Source organism: Phaenicophaeus curvirostris, chromosome 10 (genome assembly GCF_032191515.1).
Source record: "Phaenicophaeus curvirostris isolate KB17595 chromosome 10, BPBGC_Pcur_1.0, whole genome shotgun sequence".
NCBI classification, from domain to species: Eukaryota; Metazoa; Chordata; class Aves; order Cuculiformes; family Cuculidae; genus Phaenicophaeus; species Phaenicophaeus curvirostris.
Window position 1 is genome coordinate 12,425,928 of NC_091401.1, and position 17,419 is coordinate 12,443,346.

The 17,419-nt window shown below is 45.3% G+C and overlaps 1 long non-coding RNA gene across 1 annotated transcript in view; it reads left to right on the plus strand.

Annotated features, from left to right (window-relative positions):
- The first annotated feature begins 932 nt into the window (after positions 1–932).
- Positions 933–17,419, plus strand: part of LOC138724476 (uncharacterized) — a 34,768-nt gene continuing 18,281 nt past the window's right edge. The window contains exons 1-2 of the long non-coding RNA XR_011338064.1: positions 933–1,027; positions 2,470–2,561. This is a non-coding gene — a long non-coding RNA (uncharacterized lncRNA). The remainder of the gene's footprint in view (positions 1,028–2,469; positions 2,562–17,419) is intronic.

Genomic DNA, 17,419 nt, shown 5'->3' on the forward strand with positions numbered 1-17,419 from the left:
GCATCTCCTGTTTGCAATAAGAAAGTGGCCCACAGACCTGTGTCACCAATGAAGGGTGATGCAAAAACTGAAAAGTGGCCCTAACATTTCTGCTGCTAACGTCTGGCAACAAGCTTGGTGATGACTGGGGGAAGCGGGCTGGCCAGGCTCGAGGCAGCGTTCCCACCACCTGCATCACTGGGTGATGGTTGTGAGGGGGCTTGGAGCACAGAGGTTGTGTTCAGAACTAAAACACTCATGAGAATGGCAAGGCCCAAATAGCAGCATGAATTTTGGTACATGATTTTTGTGCACAAACACGTGTATTACAATATATATTATAAAAATGCATCATAAATCTTAACGTGTACACAGGGTGTATTTACTATTAACACCTCTACCTTCATATTCTATGTGAAAATGCACAAGCTCCTCTGTGAACTTCAGTCCATCTTTGGTCCTTCCTCTAGCAATCAAGTATGTTGTTTAATTTCTTTGGACCATACTCACATCACTGATGGGCCCTTCATAAATACAGCTAAATCCATCCTGGCAGACTTCATCTCTAATTTTACAATGTGGTTTTTCATGTCAGATGACTGCATTTTTTTTTCCTAACTGTTTTAACAGAAGCATCCAGCGTGATTCAGGTTTATTCTCTTAGCAATTGTGTGTGACGTGCATTCAAAATAATGAGCTATCTGAAGCAACAGGTGAGATGCTTTAATCTGAGATTCCCATTGTGAAGCTGGTGCAATCATTCCATCTAACTTCCTAAGACCTCTACGTTGTTTTTTCCCCCACTCCGTAACTAGGAGTGATTCATTGACTGCAGTTTCCCTGAGGTGCTCTGGAGAAGCAGCTTGCTTAGCTGTGATACTTGCCTGATTTCTATTTCTCTTGCAGGGTGGGTGAAGGGCAAGTACCTGCCCAGCTTCACCTGAGCTTGGCCTAAGAACGATAATTCCCTCCTCGAGGGATTACCCTGGGCCAGCCTTGGCACTGCATTGCTGTTCGAAGCAGATTGTTGAAGAGTGCTGCAGGTTTGGTGAGTCTCTTGGTGCTCATTAGAGCCAAAGGTTTCATTGTTTCTTTATGTGTATTACTCTCCACTCTGTGTGTGCTCTCCTTTTGCAAGCTTGGAAAGCAGAAACATTCCGAAACAGCTGGAGCTACTGGGTGAGAAGAAAACCAAATCAGCGATTGATTTGAATGGGAACAACAGAGAGTTATGGTACTGGTGGGAGGTCAAGTCTACAGGACGTCATAGCTAACCAGCCTGTTTACCTTCTATAGTTCTTTCAGAATGTTTCTTCACTCTTTTTTCCTTTTTTGAAAATGGAAAATGTGGGGGTGGTTCTTTCCTTTCTGCCTGTAAGCTCTGGGTTTATTTAAACCCACAAAAATGCTGAGAGAAATTGCTTAATCCCACTGAAGTCTGTCATCATCTTTCAGCTCAATATAAATTTTTGTTTGATTTTTGAGGAAACTGTCATTTGAAGTGGGTTTCAGGCCATGTCAGAAGATGGTATCTCTCTGTGTGTGTTATGGAAAGGTTTTTAATAAGTGCGACCAACATATTGCAAAACCAGTGTTCTGCACATTCAGTTTTTAGGGGTAGGTCAAGGAAATGTCCTATAGAGTTGGCCAGAGGAGGCTCTGTGTGCTATGCTCAAGCTAGTGCGGGTTTCACCACACGTGATGACTAAGAGTACCTATCTGTGTGGGTTTTGCTTTCTGCTGTGTTATGCTTTTATTTATCAAAGATCTCACTCAGTGCAAAGCTCAGCTTCCAGGCTTTCTGGCATTGTTGCAGGCTGCTCCAAAAGGAGATACTTACCATGATCTCCCATCTTACTTCTTCTAAAATCACCTTTCTTTGAAGATATATGTTATGTTCTGGGTGGTTACAGGTTTGGCAGTTTCCTGCCCCTGCACTTAATCATAGAATCATAGAATGGTTTGGGTTGGAAGGGACCTCAAACTCCTCCAGTTCCAACCTCCCTGCCATGGGCAGGGACACCTCCCACTGGACCAGGTTGCTCAAGGTCCTTATCCAACCTTGCCAGGACAAGGCGGGTAGCAGCACAAAATAGATTTATAGATGTATGTAAGCCCTAGCTTCCCAGAGGAGTTATCAGTAAGAACCCTTTTTTTTTTTTTTGGCCCAATGTCCATAATTTAGCATCATCATTTATTTCTGGAAGTCATCATCATACCTTTTAAATGTTCAAGTACTTTCCAGCTTACAAGTTTCCTAAACTGCTATTGTACAAACAGCCTTTTAATTAGATCTTTCTTACAAGTCTGTTATTTTATAAAAGGGCCATCTGTACTGTCTGAGTAAGCACTATATCTCCTTCCTTTTGCCTTCTGTACTTCCAAATGATCTGCTTGTAGCTGTGGCAGGTATTTCTGTACAAGTCATCACCTAATCTACAAAAATAAGGTCTTTTACATAGCGCTTATGTCCTTATGGCTCTATTTCAGACTCATAGCTGACAGTGAACTGAACCTGCTGTTGAACTCTAACAGCCTGAAAACATCTGGTTTCTTGTGACCAAGCTGAATAAGCAGCAAAAGTCAGTATTTTTTTTTATTATTATTTTTAACAAGTTTTTGCAAAAATTCTGAGAAACTTCTGTACATTTTGTGTTCCGAGTGCGGTCACAAGCCTTCCTTGAAAAACCCATATGCTTGTGTAAAAGGCTTCCTCTGCTTTGTCTCCATTGAAACTCTAGTGATTAACAAAGCAACATGGTGTAGCATACCAGGCTGGGAAGATACCTCTTGAATGGAAAGCCTCTGTCTCTTGGTGGTAGATGCTGCACAGAAGATGGCTAAAGCTGAGCTGCTTAGGAGATTACTCTCAGTATTTCCTGAGAGCAATATATGGTTGCGTTTTAAAAAGAGTGTTTCTTTCCAAAAAAAAGAAGGAAAGAAAAATTCAAGCCTTGATTTGGGAGAGCTGAGGAATTGAGTTCTTCATCAAGGAAATCAGGAGGACACTTTTCCTCTGGGAAATGCTGGTGAAACATTGATACTTGTCTGCTTTTACAACAGTGGCTCTGTGCCAGCGTTCTGGCTGAACCACAGTAGCTTAATGCTGTCCTGTGACTACAGCTCCCTGTGGGGTAGGTGCTCTGTCAGGAGTTCGTCATGCACGTGCAGTAAGGAGCGTGGGGCCTCTGAGCCCAGTTTCACAGCTGCTCATCTGAGCAGCTTCGTGCAGTTGATTCCTCGCAAGAAATACTTAAGCCAAGAATGCTCTAAACTCCCATGCTTCACAGGGGGTTGCAAAAACATGACCTTTTGTGTTCCAGTTTAGGGCAAAGCCAAATGGAGTTTCAAATGGGAGAAAACAGTAGGTCTGTAACTGTCATCCATGGTCCACCATAAGATCTGGTAATTCAGCCTTGATAGTACCGATACAGAGAGGCCCTAGAAACAGCTGAAGCCTGAGTTAAAATCATTTGGAAGGACTGTAATAGAAATAGCCAGGGCAGATTGTTCATCTTCTGTCATCAGCTCCACCTTGAAGAAAGCACTGTTATTTTAAATGAAGAGTGAATAAATGCATTTGAAACACCTAGCAGTTCAATACGCTGGCTAAGGACAACAGCAACAGCTCTGACTTCACCTTGCAGAGCATAACAGCAATAAGCTGTATTTAATCAGCATCTGTGTGCATACCCCCATGAAAATAGTCTTGCCTGGGACTTTCAGCTGGCTGCAGTCCCTGGTTGAGGTGGAAAGCATCTCGCCTGCACCTCAAGGTTGCAAGGTTAGGCAACAAGGGCCTGGGGGAAGTGAGACACCAGTGCTAAACTTGGGGTTGGAAGAGTGTAGGAACCAGAATATCACAGGCTTACTTGGAAAGGTGTTGGAATAAGTACTGGCATCTCACCTTGCTGCTGGTCAGTAGGTATAAACTGAACTTTCTGCTGACTGCTAGAAGTATGAAATAATTCTTTGGTTTTTCCTGTAGTTCCTCTTGACTGTTTTTCTGTTGGGTGTTGACATAGTGAGGATTCACTGGCACCTTGCAGCAATGAGATATTCCAAAATGACTGTATAAGTTGTTCCCTACAGCTTGGAGGAGGTGCATAACAGCATCAAGTTGCACAAGGGAAGGTTTAGATTGGATATTAGGAAAAAATCCTTTGCTGGCAGAGTGGTGAAGCATTGGAACCAGCTGCCCAGAAAAGTGGTGGAGTCACCATCCCTGGAGGTGTTCAAAAACTGTGTAGATGTAGCACACTGGGACATGGTTTAGTGGGCATGTTGGTATTTTGCTGATGGTTGGACTTGATGACCTTAGAGGTCTTTTTCAACCTTAACAATTCTATGATGTAGTTGGATTATTTTGACTTAGTAGGTATCATATGTTGGCGTTATGCCAGAGAAATCAGACTTGATCCAGTGGGCAAGCAGAAAGCTCCTGACATCACCCTGCTCACGCCTCACTTGGAGGTTTGTACAGAAATGAAGTGCTGAGTACAAATATCCTTTTGCACAGCAAATAAACTAAATTTCTGTGTGGAGGATAAAGCTGAACCCCTACTGATTGCTCTTGAAAATTCCTTAGGAAGACCAGTTGCAGCCAGCTCTTAAAACTAACTGCACTTTACAGTGTCTTATAAAATTCTGTGGTAGATGAGGAACATGTGTCCCTTTTGCCTCTTTTATTCTGCCCTACTTTAGCTCCATCCTTTTGCAAAGCCAGTCTCTTGCAGTATGTCTTAGCTTGGTGTAAGGTCTCCTTCTCAAATCTACATTGTTTCCACCCTAGACAAGTGAAATGAAAGCATTTCTAAATACAGCCTAAAAAAATGAGCATAAGAAGGCTCATCTGGATCATTTTTGATCGATTGTTTTTTTCTTTCTTTCTTTTCTTTTTTTTTTAATTAACTAAGTTAAAGCAGTCCCAGTTTGTACAAACTGTTGTGGAGAAACACAGCCAGTGTTCACTAATGATGGTGATGGTAAAAGCCTGGCAGAAGCCAATGCCAACTTACTATTGATACATGTGCAGGGGTGCCTCGCCCTCACCAGGCAGTAAGAATTAGATTCCCTGCTCTTTCCCAGCAGTGTGTGCCTCACACCAGCTATAAAGCCAGCATGCTGTGTGGCAAAAGCTAAGGCAAAAGGTATTTTTGGGGGGGCTCTGGTGTCTGAGGCTGAGGACAAAACACTCTGACAAGATGAATCCACCAAGTCAACCACCCTGGGAACAGTGTGTGCCTTCATCAGCTTCTGGAAATCGTTATAGCTGTTAATTTCCCAGAACGATCCCTCGGAGCAGTTCATTCGCCCTAACAGGAAGCATTCACTGCAAATTTAGGCAGGAGATGAATCGCTTGTATTTCTAATCAGCCAAGCCAGAAGCATGACTTGGACCCACCAGCCCCCATGGCCCCTAGGGTCTGAGTGCATGGGCAGTTAGCAGGGAGAGAGATCATCTCGTTTGGGGAGACACACTGCAGCATGGTGAGACCTTTGGTGTGTTAGACCCTGTGGCATCTTCCCTGGTTCCCAGCAGGCTGCGTTTACCTGGTGCTGAGAAATGAGCAGTTCCACCCTGTGCACCCCTCCTGACAATCAGATAAAAGACTGAACTATGGAGCTGCTGGCCCAAGTTTTTGGTGGGCTCCAGCTGCACCTCTGAGGGCAATTGTCCACCTTCACGCAGCTGATCTCAAACTGGGCTCACCCAAAGCTGCACTCATGCTAAGAGAGCATGGATAAACCTCAAGGCTTTATGCTCCAAGAGGGTCTTTAGCAGGAAGGAAAGGAAGGGAAAAATAAAAGTCGGGCTTCCAGAGCAGATGAAAAATCCCTCTGTGATCCAAGAGCCAGGGGTAGCTGTACCCAAGTGCTGAATAGGTGGAAGGAGGAATCATTTCCTCAGGCCTCCTTTTGTGCCTGTTAGATAATTAATGCCCCTGGAGATCTATAGGACTAGCTTAAGCTTGAGCACCTGGAGAGCTCTAGGTTGCATGTAGGCCAAAGAAAACACGTTTTTGCTATTAAAAGCACTCTCATTTTATCTCATCAGCCATGCTCTTTGCAAAAGTGAATTTGGGCTCTTTTCTCTGTTCTACTCACATATAACTATTTGGTTGGCCAAATGTTATGGAAAGTTTCTAGAGAACACCTGACCTCACTGGAGAGAAATGTCCCATTCTGGCCATGGAAGGTAAAAATCCTCACTTAGCTTATTGCAGCTGGCAGCATCCTCCAGAACAGCAACGCTCCTGAGAAAGCCCCAGTGTGTGATTCTGGGTGGCTGCCCATCTCTTCACCAGACCCGGCTGCTGGGATCAGCAGGACCTGATGCTGGGAATCCCCAGCAAAGTCTCTGAGCTGACAGTAAGTGAGACAGATGCTGTGGTTGGGAGAGATCTGCTCAATTACAAGGTGACAGGAAGGAAATCTCAAGCTGCTACCAAAAATATAAGGGCAGAAATGTACTTTTTCATGATGAACTGAAGTAAGGGTGGGGCCAGGAATGAGTCTGCCCTTTCTTTTCCAGTATTACTTCATAGCGTGCTTGTGAAACATGTGCTCCTCAGCAGAGCTTGTTTTTTGCTAAACTTGAGGAATTTGTAACTTCATTGTACAGGAAAGATGCCTCTGATCCAAGGTGCTGGTGGTTAATAGAAGGAAGTCCTCTCTGTGTATTGGTCTCTGTAAACCTGTTCTTATAAAACATCAACAAGGTGTTCTGCATGTGGGCGAAGGCTGTTGGATGCTGTGCTGCTGTCAGTATGCAGCTTTAGAATAATAGAATAGATTGGGTTGGAAAGGACCTTAAAGGCCATCCAGTTCCACCCCCTGCCATCAGCAGGGACACCTCTCACTGGATCAGGCTGCTCAAAGCTTCATCCAACCTGGCCCTGAACACCTCCAGGGTGGGGCAGCCACGACTTCCCTGTGCAACCTGTACCAGAGCCTCACCACCCTCATAGGAAAAAATTTCTTCCTGATACCTCATCTAAATCTCCCCTTTTTCAGACTTTGAGTAGTTCTGCACTTGTCATTCACCAAGATGCTGACAACAGAGCCGGCACTCTGTTGGCAGAGTCCTCCCAGATCACCCCAGCTAACCTGCTAGCGTTTTCTGCAGGGTAAATCCTTTTATTTGATTTTGAGGATTGATTTGGAGTTTGGGTTGGTTGGTTTTTTTTTCAGTGTGCTAATGTGATATTTAATTAATTGGTGGATTATTAATAGAATAGGGAAAAAAATAACTTGGTAAATTAACCCTTTCAAACTCAGTTGTCTGAAATTAGATATATATTATGGCAACTTGATTTCCAAATGTTTTGGAATTAATGCCTGTCCTATAATTCATTAGCCTTTCTGTGTGTAAGGAGCCCTTGCCATTCGAATCTGAAAGCTGTGGCTCAAGACTGATGCGGCGTGGTGGAGTGTGGCAAGTGGAGGTGGCTGAGCTGTCCCCAAATGACAGGGGACAGAACAAGAGGAAATGGCCTCAAGCTCCACCAGGGGAGGTTTAGGTTGAACATTAGGAAAAAAATTTTCACAGAAAGGGTCATTGGGCACTGGCAGAGGCTGCCCAGGGAGGTGATTGAGTCACCTTCCCTGGAGGTGTTTAAAGTACAGGTATATGAGGCGCTGAGGGGCATGGTTTAGTGTTTGATAGGAACGGTTGGACTAGATGACCCAGTGAGTCCTTTCCAACCTAGTGATTCTATGATTCTATGATTCTATGAGCTGCTCCAGCAGCCAGGCTTGGGACAGAGAGGGACAGCGTGCAGGGCACACCATGTTCTGTGCGCTGGATGGGAAGAAACCTGAGGTGTCTCCACCATCTCAAGCAGCCTGCTCGTAGGAGCACTGTCATCTCTCCACAGCAACCTTGGGAGCTGGATGTAGTGGCGAAGAGGGCAAGAGGTTGGAGTAATAACTGCTGAGGTACTGTGAAGGGGCTTGGGCTGTGGAAACAAATTCTTACAATCAGATTTTACTTGGTTTGAAGAAAATATTCCCATTCCATCTACGTTTCTCGTAACAGCTGGGCCATCCACAGGCTCTGTGGCAGGTTTTGTTTACCCACATCATCCCATTACCTGTCTGCTCTCATCTGTGTTTATGGCAGAAGAAAAGAGAGTTGTTAAGGAGAGATCTGGGCTTTAAAAGACATGCATCCCCAGCTCTCTTACTCCTATGCCTCTGATGGGAATATTTTCTAGGCTTTTCAGGTGTACAGCTGATGTAGATAGCCCTTGCTGCCCCAGCTGTTAATTAGCAAACTTAAGCAGAGCTGCTCACTTCCATCAGCCCAGGAAAGCTGGCACGGAGGACTCTTCGTGCAGCGCTGAGGCTGGGAATAAGCTATCCTTCTTTTGATTATTTTCCCCTGCAGTATTTCAGCTGCGAATGGACTTGACCTATCCTAAACAGGGAGGACCTGTGGTTTTCCTGAGCAGTTGATGAAAAGCAAAATCCATATGGCATCCTGGGGGGCTGAGGGGGAGCCACAGCAGCAGTCAGAAAAGGGAAACCCAGTTATCTCCACCTAGTTTGAAAATGGAGCTAATTACAGGAAAGGACAAGGGCTGGGTGGGAAGCATGTTGCTGCACCCCAGCAAGCCCCAACACGCTGGGGTAGGCAAGGCTTTCCAGGCAGGAGCTCAGCATCCCCTCAGGACTGCTTGTCAGTGGAGCACTCACAGCTCCCTGGTGACCAACTGGGAGAGGCTGAGGGAACATCGATTCAGCAGCCTTTCTGTTCTGCTCCCCTGAGACCGTGGGCAGAGCTTGAATCTCTGCAACACTGTAAAGCAGTTATTGCAGGGCTTAGGAGTACTTGCCGTGGCTCGTGCTCCCTGCTGTGCCTGCTGCTGTCAAAGAGGAATGAAGAGAGATGGTTCCTGCCCCCCGAACAGTGAACCTTTATCATTTTGGGGGGGTTTACATGATTAATGGGCTGTTCCTACACTTATTGCTGCAAGGTCAAACTACTTGTTTTCATGGGGTATCCTAAAATGATCTTATTTTTTATTACTTCTTAGCCATCTCTCTTACAAAGAAATTCTTAGCAGTTGGTTTGGTAAAGCATTGCAGATATTCTTCTACGTGACATATTTATGCATACCATCACTGATATGAATTCAGCCCTGCGCTACAGTAATAACTGGGAGGCTGTAATGTTTATAAATGTTGCTTTGAGATTTATTTAAAAGGCAAACCTAGGAAATAGCTCTTACAGCACATTGTAACCAAATAGGGTCCCAATAAAAAGAAATAAAGAAAACAAATCTTATATCTGGGCACTAACATTCTCCCAGATGTTGGGTACCATCTGCCAGGATTTTTAGCTCTAAAATAATCTGTGTTTATAACTTCTATAAACCTGGTGATTTTTCCCCTCTTTCTTCCTTGTGCACACTTCTGCAAGGGAAGGATATATACAGTAATGACTTGGGGTGAAAATTTTCTGTTGGTGTATATGAAGAACAGTGCAGCACATTCAGGAGGACTTGGGTCCACAAGCAGGACCAAGATGAATGCTGCAAGGACTAGGAAGTTGGATCCTCTGTAGCAGTGACAGGGGAGTTGCAGTTCCAGCTTCCCATGTGAAGATGAAGCTGCAGCCAGGAAGAAGGTGCATCTCCACCAGTATTCCCATCTCTGGGCTACCTTGACTATCAGCACTCCTAGGAGGGAATTTTGTAGGTGAGGAGGTTCAAATTTAGGATGCCCCTGGTTTATTCTGGCAATAAGGCTGCTAGCCTTTATTATTGTTTTGAAGAGATCCATACATATGTTACATGTATTTAAGTACAGTTCAAGTCAACTGCTTACAGATGCTCAAGGTCTCAATTCTGAACTTACCACTATGTGCTTGTGATATCAACAACATATGTAAATTCTCTAGAACTGAATTTTTTCCTGGAAAAAAACAAACCCAGTATTTACTGAAATATTGAACAGTCTTATATAGCTTTGTTTTCACTCTGAATTCCAGTGATTCTACGCAAAGATGAGATTTGTTAGAGACTTGAATGCTCAGTTGTGTGCATTATTTCCATTGGATTAGGAGCAGATTGAGAACTGGACTTTCACGAGGTCCAAGAAATGAAAGGTACAATTAGCACTGGGTTATTTTTTTACCCTCTGACTTATGCTGACAGCAGCCATAACACTAAGGCTGAAAAGTTTATTTACTATATATTTTCCCTTCTTATCCCAGCTTTTCTTGGCTTGAGTTGCTTGGCAGCATCCCCTTAACCACTAACACCCAGAGGCGTGGTACTAAACTGGGATGAAAAATGAACATGCAGAAGAATATTAGAGATTTAAATGGGTATGGTTCTAAGAAAACCAGTGGAAAATATGTTTACTCCAAGCATCTGTAGCACCTAATTGAAGTGGTGATATTTTCTGTAAGAACATAGGGAAAGCTTTTCTTCTTTCTCTTTGGCTTTGAATTTCACTTTGAATCAATGTGACATAATCCATGGAATTATTTTCTCACAGCTACAACAGAAACTTTCTGCCAATAGGCAAGGATGTGTTAATCGAGGTGAAAAAGCTTACTTTCAGTCCAGCTTTGCTGCTTTCTGGAGTCTTTGTTGGGAACTGTTACTTCCTCATAAATTATCAAAATCTAGTACGCAGTAAACACTATTATTTTTGAACTATTAATGTTGCTATAAATTTGAATGGCTAGAAATGGTGGCAGATTGTGACCAGAAGGGAGTTGATCTGCAGCTGTGTGTGAAATCATTGCTGATACTAAAAGTGACAGAGAATGAAGCACATATTTATGTGCCCGTAAAGGATGATTTACTGTTCCTGGGCTGGCAGTATTGGCATCACCAAATGATTTTCTGTGAATCTAATTTAGAAGAACATAAAAATAGACTTGTGCAAAGCATTTGACACTGTCCTGCATGACATCTTTCTCTCTAAATTGGAGAGACATGAATTTGAAGGATGGACCATTTGGTGGATAAGTAATTGGCTGGATGGTTGCACTCAAAGAGTTGTGGTCAATGCTTTATGTCCAAATAGAGACTGGTGATGAATGGTGATCCTCAGGGGTCAGTATTGGGACCAGTGGTGTTTAACATCTTTGTCACAGACATGGGCAGTGGCACTGGGCGCACCTTCAGCTGATGACACCAAGCTGTGTGGTGCAGTCGACATGCTGGAGGGAAGGGATGCCATCCAGAGGGACCTTGCCTCCTTGAGAGGTGGGCCTGTGTGAACCTCATCAAGTCCAACAAGGCCAAGTGCAAGGTCCTGCACCTGGGTCTGGACATTCCCAAGCACAAAGACAGGCTGGGTGGAGACTGGACTGAGAGCAGCCCTGAAAAGAAGGACTTAGGAGTGCTTAGATGGATGAGGAGCTCAACATAAGCTGGGATTGTGTGCTTGTAGCCCAAAACCCCAACCATATTGTGGGCTGCATCAAAAGAAGTGTGGCCAGCAGGGCGAGGGAGGGGGTTCTCCCCTTTTACTCCGCTCTAGTGAAACATTCCCTAGAGTACTTTGTGCAGCTCTGGGGCCCCCAACATAAGGATATAAACCTGTTGGAACAAATTCAGGGGAGGGCCACAAAGATGATCAGAGGAATGGAGAACCTCTGCTATGAGGACAGGCTGAGAGAGTTGAGGTTGTTCAGCCTGGAGTAAAGAAGGCTCTGGGAAGATCTTATGGCAGCTTTCCAGCGCCTGAAGAGGGCTACAGGAAAGCTGGGGAAAGACTTTTTACAAAGGTATAGGGTGGTAGGACAGTGGGTAATGGGTTAAACAGAAAGAGGGTATGTTTAGATTAGATATAAAGAAGAAATTATGAGGGTTGTGAGGCACTGGCACGGGTTCCACAGAGAAGTTGTGGATGCCCCGCTCCGGGTTGGATGAGGCTTTGAGCAACTTGGCACAGTGGAAGATAACCCTGCCCATGGCAGGGGGGTTGGAACTGGATGGGCTTTAAGGTCCATGCCAACCCAAACCATTCCATGATTCTGTGCAAAGATCCTGTATCACATTTAGGGCATCTGCAAATGCTGTCAGTTGGTAGTTTGTTGTTTATTCATATTTCTCTTCCCAGACATTGCTAATTCAAAGGCTGAGTTTCCTAATGATGGACTTGCCAGGACCAGCTAGGGCATGCAGCCCTGCTGGGATGAACACCAGGCACTGACCACTGGCAGCAGCTCCTGGCCAAGGGAAGGCTGCCTGGAAGAGGCAGCAGGAGAAGGCCCTTCATGAGAATGTTACCAGAGCACTACACACCACTCCCTGGGCCCACCTCACTAGCTCTGTGCATTTACCGGAGTTGTAATTAAAATGCAGCTAAACCCTGCTCAGCAGTTTTAGCTCATTATCATCCGTTATCAATCTTGTGGCTCTCTGGTGCCATTCCAAAATAAATAAATAAGGCATGTGTTTGTGTGTGATGGGAACATGCAGGCAGGTGCATTCGGTGATGCATCGAACAGCCTCAACGGCAGGTCACACCGGTGGAGGTAAGCCCAAACAGGGAAATTTAAAGGGCACTGAAACCTACTGAATCATGACCGTAACAACAAAGCATGATAATGCCATCAGGGTGGCTGGAAAAAGAGTTTCTCATTTAACCGAGCATACCAGTTTACAGTCACGATTTGAAGATTAATGATGGACAGAGGAGGATACTGATGCAAGTGCTTGAGAGGTGGGGACTTCATCCTGCAAAAGGGTTATCAAAAGCTCTGACTGAAAACAGCAAGGCACTGTTGAGGCTGCATGAGCAAGGCCAGCAATGGGCTTCCCATAGAGGCAGTTTCATGAACGTATCTGTGCGAAAAAGGGTCAGAGTAGAAACAGTCACAGTTGCCTGCTGGAACCATTGCTGCAGGCAATGCCTCTCGTTCACAAGCTTTTTTCACAACAGAAATGCAACACCCACCTCGTTCTGGGGACCAGTTTCAAACTTTTCTCACTGCGTAGTTGAAGGAAATGCTAATGTCCCTCCCTGGACAAAGCTTTGCTGCTCTTCTTTTCACCAGCTATCAGCCTGAGTGGTCGATGTTGTCTCGGGTGAGGAGCACTATGCCCACAAGGTGGTGGCTTCACAGCAGGCTTACAGCACCTCATATGGCAGGGAGTGCATTAGGGATTTGCTTAGTCCAGCAGAGTTGTGTGTTGTGATAAGAGGGGGTGGGCTGGCTCCTTGCACTCCTCACCCCTGCCAGTGTCACTCCAAAGCATTTTGTGGTAGGGTAGCTTTCTGCCAGATGAGAGAGGTGTCTGACCTGCTGAGAGGCCATGTGGTTGCCAGATCCCCAGCATGGAGCTGCTTGGGACAGTACAACACACAGTGAGGGGTGGGAACGTGACCTCCTGCTCTCCTGAAGGTTGGTTCTCTCACTTCCCATCATACAGAGCAGGGCTTCGTTCCAGGACTGGTCCCCCGACACAGGCATGGCTCCTTAAGGCACTGAGAGCAGGATGGGGCAGAGTTCAGTTCCACAGGATCTTCATTGGTGTGCACAAAGAGCAGGGAAGGGGAAAGGGCTCTGGTACCTGACACAAAGTAGAAGCAGATGTGGAAAGGAAGTTCTTGATTTAAAGATAGCTGTACAGACTTTATCTCCAGCTTCCCATCTGTTCAAAGTGGAGCTGCATTCCCTTCTCAGTTTTAAAAGCTCTCCAAGCACTGCCTGACTCTCAGCGCAGAAAAAGCTCCGATTCTGCCATTCTTCTCCATGTTTCAGCCCTATCAGGTTTTGTTTTCTCAGCAAGAGTAATCAGAGAGCAAGCTGATGGGCTGAGAAGGGCAGAACTCTTCCCTGGCTCCCAACTAGGACTGCAGTGGAGACCTGTGCCTCCAACCTGTGTAACTGCAGGGCTGGCTACTGGGAAGCTCTTGCTCCCAGCAGCTCTACTGGAGGCAGCTAGACTTTTGACAGTGCTGTAGATAACAATTATGGACAGGAATTGTTAAAATGTTTTTGAAAATATATTTTTGCCATTGAAAGTATCATCAGCCTTTGCTGGGACCTCTGTGCTGGGTTGCAAAGGAAACCCACAACGTCAGGCACTAAAATAGAAAATACTTATGTAAAGAATTAAAACTTTATCATTCTTTTCTGGTAAGTGTAAGTTAATGGCAGTTCAGTGTTGTGCTGAAATAAGTGGGGTGAGGTTGTGGGAAAGCTATTTTTAGGCAAAAATATGTAACACACTAATTGTCACCTACTCATTTCCTTTTTAATGTGAACAGGGCTCCATCAGGCTCCAAAAAGCACGTGCCTTCTGCCCTCACCAATCCTGCTCCAGAGCATTCTCAGCCAGGGACCTGCTGGGGACCTCCAGTGTGGCCACAGGCAGGTTTTTAAATGAATACAAGGTCACTGCTGGAGAAGCCAAGTACCTCTCATGTGCCTATGACTGTAGCCTGGTAAAAGGGCTCCGTGCTTTCCAGCAGTGGAAATTTGGAACCCCTGGCTCTGCTTTTTTTCCATGTGGTGTCAATGGATGATAATAACCTCACCAGCTTCTGTAGTGAGGATGTGCATGCAGAGAAACAGCAAACATGCTGTAATGGAAGGTGGTCAAGCTTTGACTTTTCTTCCCCAGTTTATGATTGGTTTTTGAAGGGGAAGGAGGGATGCTCCCTGTTTGAGGGTTTTGCAGAATCCTCTGCAGTGGCCTAATCCTGCTGCCAGTGATCTCAGCTGGGGAAGAGTCTGACCGCTGCTGAGGATTACTGGAAGCTAGGTTCAAATGCTTAAGTGATACCCCTGCATGGGACAGGGGCTGTACACCCCAGCAATGCTGCTGGTGGGACTTCCAGAGCTATTGGGCCAAGTAGCTCCTGTGAGCCAAGGGCATAAAGCTACTGGAGAGTGTCCAGCGAAGGCCACAAAGTTGGTGAAGAGTTTAGAGGGGAAGTCGTATGAGGAGCGGCTGAAGTCACTTGGTCTGTTCAGCTGGGAGGAGACTGAGGGGAGACCTTATCATGGCCTACAGCTTCCTCATAAAGGGAGGAGGAAGAGAAGTGGCACTGATTTCTTCTCTCTGGTGACCAACAACAGTACGCGAGAGAGTGGCAGGAAGATGTGCCAGGGAAGAGTTGGCTTGGATATTAGTAAAAGGTCCTTCACCCAGAGGGTGGTGGAGTTCTAGAGCAGCTCCCCAGGGAAGCAGTCACAGCACCAAGTTTAACAATACTCCAGAAGCGTTTGGCCAAGCCTTCAGACACACAGTGTGGATGTTGGGGTGTCCTGTGCAGGGACAGGAGTTGGACTCGATGATCCTTGTGGGTTCCTTACAACTCAGCACATCCTATGATTCTCTGTTACTTTGTATTGCTAAGCAGATTTACCTTGTGTTTTTTTGTGATTTACTGTCAGGGAAATGGAAGGATATTGGCTCATCTTCAACTTTATTTTGTAATTTAAGCACCATCCTTAACAATGCGCAGAGTCCTGCATCCTGGGTCTGTAATTGCACCTGGGGCCTTCCCACATCATAATGCAAAATAATAACCTAATACTAATGAGCTGAATGTGTTCAGTCAGGATCAGACCTGCCATCCTCCTTCCCAGTGAAATCACTGCTGGTCTGCTAGTGCTGTTTTTCTGAGTGTACACTAGGGCTTGCAATCAATTTGAGCAAGTCTTAATTTTGATTCAAGTTTTCTTCTGAAATATCCAACAAAGGCAAAGAAAGGCTAAGCCATGACAGAGAAGCAGGGATGAATGCACTTAAACAGAAAAAAAAAAAAAAACAAAACCCATCCAGGGTTCTCTTTAATTTTCAGTTTATCTGCAATTTAAAAGAGTAAACACAGCGATGCTGAAGATGCATAAATACAACTTGGAGAGTCATTGAAATCTAGGTCAGGGTTTCAGTGCTGCCTGGGGATCTCATTATGTGAATCAAGGAGACTCTGTGCTGCTCCAGGAGCCAGGTGGAGAAGACTTCTGAACTGGTGTAGCTAAAACAGGCAGGCTTCTGCACAGTCAACAGCAGCTTCACTGAAGGCTGACAAACATGTCACGTAAACCATTGTTGAGCTGAAATTGCTGAATTATTATTGACACTGTTCAGTAACGGGAAAGGAAGTCTTCCTTTTACTCTCCAGAGATTCGTTTTACAATTGTGTTCCAGGGAAGACCTGAGGTATTTGCCAGCAGTAATCAACTCTTCTTCCAGGTGCTTGGAGGAAAGTATTGGCTGTCAGTCTGGCAGTTGTTAACAAAATACACAATTCTGGGGGAAAGTACAAAAAAAAAAAAATCCATGTTCATGTGATTTGCAACCTGAATTTATGACTTTCTCAGAGCACAAGTCTATTCTGTTTTTGAGACACTGCCTGTGTTTGTATTTTAAGCTACCATTCCAAGCAAAACATGTGAAAAGAGAACATTTAAACAGGAAGGGTTTGATGTTTTTTTCCCTCATAAATTTCTGTAGGTCTTATTGCTGCTAATTACTGGAGATCCCAGCACAAGACCTTTTCTTTCTAGCACACCAGCTTCTCATGTTTCCTGCCCTTCAGTTAATCAGTTATAATCTCCTGCTCTGTTTGTTTAACTTCTAAAAAGCTAATTGACTGCTTGTGACATGAGTCGGCCTGAGACTACGAAAGCAAAGGGTCTTTTGCGTGTACCCGGAGAGCAGATGAAGGGTGGGCTCTAGCAATGCCCACAACTTGCTGCTGCGTCCTCTAAATGTTCTTTTCCTGATGCCCAGTGGCCACTGACGTGTACAGAGGGTGGGTTCAGCCCAGCTTGCTGGCTCTGTCCCATTGTGCCTGCCTGTATGCCTTCCAGAGAGGCTCTTTTCCCCAGGAGGTGGTTGGTCCACAGGGCTGGCCAGAAGCCTGGTGACCACGCAGGTAGGGCATGGGCAACTGTCAGGGCTGATGACTTGGAGCCTGAACCAACCAAGGCAGAATCACAACTGGTAAAGGTGGGCTAGGATCAAATAAGTTAGGGATGCGCACAGAAGCTACTGCAAGCCCGATACTCTGATTCTTCTGGGGGGGCTGGAAAAGCATATTAGATAATTAAAAATAACAGGAGGTTTATTGCAACCTTATTTATTTACCTGCTTTCTTAATTGAAGGAAAATGTTTATGGTGAGAGTGGCTGGATTGTGTTCTCTCTTGCTTCACTGTCTTTGCATCCCGTGCCTGGCACAGCCATGCTCTTTGGAATGGTCATGCACCTATCTCGCTGAGAGCACACAGCACAGACGTCTGGCTAGAAGGCTGCCTGGAGGAGAGGGACCTGGGTGTGTTGGTTGACAGCCGACTGAATATGAGCCAGCAGTGTGCCCAGGTGGCCAAGAAGGCCAATGGCATCTTGGCTTGTATCAGAAATGGCGTGACCAGCAGGTCCAGGGAGGTTATCCTCCCTCTGTACTCGGCACTGGGGAGACCGCTCCTCGAATACTGTGTTCAGTTCTGG